The sequence below is a fragment of the Cynocephalus volans genome, chromosome 1, assembly GCF_027409185.1.
Source record: "Cynocephalus volans isolate mCynVol1 chromosome 1, mCynVol1.pri, whole genome shotgun sequence".
Classification (NCBI taxonomy): Eukaryota; Metazoa; Chordata; class Mammalia; order Dermoptera; family Cynocephalidae; genus Cynocephalus; species Cynocephalus volans.
This window is the reverse complement of record NC_084460.1, coordinates 299262485-299267115: the sequence shown is the minus strand read 5'-3', so window position 1 is coordinate 299267115 and position 4631 is coordinate 299262485.

Sequence of the window (4631 nt, the reverse complement as noted above, 5' to 3'; positions counted from 1 at the left end):
CTTATTAGTACCTGGTCCCAGCATAGCTCAAGTGGGAAAATAAAGTTCCTGCTCTGGGAATAGTTAGCAGGACATTACTGTGGTCCTGGCTAACATGTGTTACTGGGCATCAGGTGGAATGTGTGGGAATCGACCTTGAAGACATTGAATTGTGTTTACTGATTTAGAAGAGCTCTCCCATATTTCACAATTTGACTTTCTGGAAAGGATAATTGGAAGTTATCCAGATGCACTGCTGAGATGGCTCTGCAGAGCTTGGGAATGGCGTGAATGAGGTGTGGATGCTGTGCTTGCTGTGCCAGAGTATTGAGCAAGAGATTAGAAGGCTTAAGGGAGTAGGAATGTGCGAATGGATTTATTATGTAAGACCAAAGAAGCTACCACTGGACTATGTTCCCTGGAAGGGCCCAGAGGGCACTCTCTTTACCAAAACAATAAGGAATGCACCAGTGGGGGGAGTGCCCACACCTTTGGTCCACTCAGTGCTGGTTGTCCTCTGTAGTTAATGCTGACAGCAGGAGATTACACCATGGAACAGCATTCCATGATGTCAAAGGGGACGCTGGGACTCTAAAAGAGCAGAGTTCAGGTGGAAGTGCCTAACACTGCGAGGCAAGATGGACAAAAATTTTATAATGGCGGAAAACCCAGAGAGCTAACAAGACCCATTGACCCCTAGGTATCTACGGGGATGGTTAAGAGACCACGGTATTCCTTAGGCTCAAAAGAACAGTGGCCAACTGGGGAATTATTTGATTTGTATTTTCAGAAGAATTCAAAAATTGGTGAACAGAGGGCTGATATCAGATGCTGCAATGAAAAACCACTATCCCTCACCCATTTCTAGACTAAATAAATTCTCAGACTGAGAACCCATTGATTAAAGGAGGAGCCAACTCTCCTTCAGGAAGGACTTTACAGTGCCATACGATTTGTACCATAAATATTCTACATTTCTCACTCCGAAGGGACCTATGGCTCTTTACCAGAGTAAATGTACATGGGGTGAAGGGAAATACTCCAACTGTATACAGATTCAGAGCTGACATCAGTCAGGGGAGCCATCACAGCAAAATCAGAGAAGAGGATCTTGAAACAGCGTCTGCGTGGGCAAGGCAGAGTACATGTTCTCTCTACTGCCCCAGGGCTATACCAACTCCGATTTCTGCTGTAGTGTGTTCCTTGGGAACCCTGAACATGCCGGCCCAACACGTGATGACATTTTCCTAATTAGACCTGGAGAACAGGAGATTGCAAGTCTGCTGGACACCTTGGTGAGACATATGGACATCAGAATTGGGGAGGCAAATCCTGCGAAGATTCAGGGATATGAAACTTTGGCAAAGTTCTCAGGGGACTAAAAATGTAGAGTATGCTGGGACATACCCTTGAAGGTAAAGGACAAATTATTCATTTGGCAGTCCCTACCATGAAGACAGAGCCACAGCACTGGATGAAACTCTGGATTCTGGAGGCAGTATGTGGCTCTCTTGAAAATACTGCTTTAATCCATTTGGCAAGTGATTTGGAAGGCTGGCAGGTTTGAGTGAGGTTTAGAGCATGTGAGAATTCTGCAGCAAGCTTCCATAGTCCAAACATCATAACCAACGTGATCAGGATATAATACAAAATCATTCATCATACCAAGAACCAGGGGGACAGGGCGATTGGAAGATTAGAGACAGAGAGGCCCGTGTATGCATTTTGGGAGTAGGCACCATGTGTGAATCTTACATGTCATGTCAAGGCTCTCCAGAAGCCATCTCCTGCAAAAGGGACACTGAACAAACAGGTACATGGGGTGATTCATCTTGTAGAGGTCAGCCTCTGTCCTTGGTCTCCTCAGTGTTTGCACCAGGGGTTGATAAGGGAGGCCCTCTGGGTCCAGCTACATTGGCTCTGTCTCTCCAAGGCTGATCTATCCACTTCTTTGCCAAATATCTGACTGATGCTGAGCTCTTTACATGGTACCATCCCCTGAGAAGGCCACCTGTAACTGGTGTGGATTTTGGGTATTTAGTGGGATTTGGTCAGAGTTAAGTTGGAATGTGCAATTAAAAGGGACTTAGGATTTTGGTTCTAGAACACAATGCGTAGACTCATCTTTCCCTGCTCCTCCCTTTCAAAACAACTAAATACCCTGGAAATTATTCAGTAGACAATGATCAAAGGACTCTGAAAGTTGGTTAAACAGTGGACTGGCCAGAGACCTCAGGGCTGGAGGATTAATATGGTGACTTTTCTGGCCTTTCTTTTTATCTCCCACACAGCCGCAGACCGGATGCCAGAGACCTGCCATCAGCATCTCCAGCAGGCAGATTAAAACAAGCCCTAGACCAGGTTCTTCCTCTGGCCAAACGACTGGAAAAGGAGAAGCCCAACAGAGACCTAGAAGAGCCCCAGGCCCTGCTCAAAAACCTGAGGCCCAGAAGGCAGTCTGATCTGTGGGTAGCAGTGACATAGGTGAGGTTCCGGGCTGTCCCATCCCTGCTCCACGACTGGGCAGCAGGGGCGGTCCTATGTGTTTGCAGCAGCAGCAGCAGCAGCAGTGAAGCCAAATGTGTCTCCTTACCCTCCACCTACTGGCATGAGGAGACCCAGGACCCGTGGCTTCTGCCCCTCCCCTAGAAGGTCAACTAGTGACAGCAGGTAGCCCAGAGAAGTGTCCTCCGCCCCTGCAGGCAACACCAGTAGGGACTGAGCGGGAGCTCCAGCAGCACTAGAAGGATGAAGCAGACCTGAGTCACACGGCAAGGGCTCAGAGAACCAAACTGCCGTGGGAAGTGAAGCCCACAAGAGCAGGCCAGAGCCTACACCTAAACTTAGACAAGGCGACTGTTTGCTAAAATAGAAGATTTGGCTAGGATCAGATCTCCCAACATAATAACCAAAGTGACAAGGACACGATACACAATCACTCATCATACCAAGAACCAGGAAAACGACTCGGATGAGAAAAGCCTAATCAATGGATGGCAATACTAAGATGATTCAGATATTGGAATTACAAGGATTTTTAAGTAGTTGTCATAAAGATGCTTTATGAAGCAATGTTAGTGCTTTAAAACGAATGTCATAAAAGTGCCTCAACAATCAAGTTCAAATCAGTGGTTTGTAAAACATTTATACTATGCATCAGGAGACTGAATGTCACTCAGTAGCTGTGTGATCTTGGAGAAGAATGTCAACCTTACTGAGCTTTGATTTCTCTGTCTACAGAGTGGAACCTTACCTAGAAGGGGGGGCGGGTGGCTCATACAACAGCACACTGGCAGCCGCTGTTGGTTGCCTACCTGGTAACCATGTCCCTTCCTCCAGACTAACAGAACGCTGGCTCCCTGCAGAGGAGCAATGTATCTAGCTGAAAATAGGCAGTCCTCTAGCCTCCATTGCTGTGAGGGTTACACCCATGGCACACTTCTGCACAAGGGGTGAGGGGACGGAGGTTCCTGGGGAGAGTGACCCTTCCAGAACAAACAGCAAACACTCGCTGGAAGAAAGCCTTTTGCTCCCAGGCTGACAGGCAGCCTCTGAACTCCCTGTTACAGAAGAAACGCCCATGTATTCAGGCCCCTCGGTCGGGGTTCGTGAGCCTGCAGCTGAGCGTCCCTGACATGACCCCATGCGACCACCTCCTGCATGCCGGGGACTGTCTAGAGGCCTTTCCTGTTCCATCCCGTGGAATCCTCAGGACCAGCAAACCGGCTGGGCACAGTCGGAGGTGGGGTAGGAATGCACAGACAGCGCCGTCCCGCTGCCAGGCTTCACAGACGCTGCGGTTGGTGTTCCTGCTGTTGCCATGGCTGCATCAGAGCGTTTTTGCGTGTGTTTGTACGAAAACCTCCGAGACAGTGTTCATCATGTGGCAACTTCCTCCCCTCCTGCGTCCTTCCCTTGTGCCCACCTTTTGCCAGGTGCTGGGGAGACAAGAACGGATGAAGGTCGAGGGCGTCCCCCGGACTGGCGCGCGGCCCGCAGACCAATGCCACGTTCCTGGGACGTCCTTCCCCGGTAAGGGTCTCCCGGGAACGGCACTGTGCGCCCGGCTGGGGCGCCGCCCGGCGGACAGCGGCGGTCTCCTGCCCTGACTCCCCGCCCCGAGAGAGGGCGACAGAAGCCGACGGCTGGTGGCCGCGGCGCGGTGCCCACCTCCGCCCTCCGCGGCGTGCTCGTGCTCGACCCGCCGGCGTGGCCTCGGCGTCCGCATGCTTAACACCGGGAGCCCTGGCCGTGCTCCGACGGCCGAGCCCAAAGGGCACGGGCGAGCCCCGGGAAAGTGGCACGCGGCGCGCACAGGGTCGCCCGCGCTGTGGCCGAGGCCGCTGGGCAGGCGAGCGAGGGTGCACTTCACCTTCCCACGCGCCGGGCCCCCTCCGCAGCCCGCTCTCTGCTCCAGACCCCCCAAGCCCCCACTCGGCGTCTTCCCGCCCTCCGTCCGGGCTGGCCCGCGACCTCAGCGGGACGCGTCATTACAGGCGGGGACCGGCTGCTGCGCAGGGGGCGCCCCACAGGCACGCAGGCCGCCCCCGCGTCTGCCCTCGGACCCCGCCCCGGGAGGAGACGGCTCTCCAGCCCTGCCCGGGGGACCCTGGGGCCTCCTGGGGTGGCCCCCAGCCTCACGTCCTTTCATG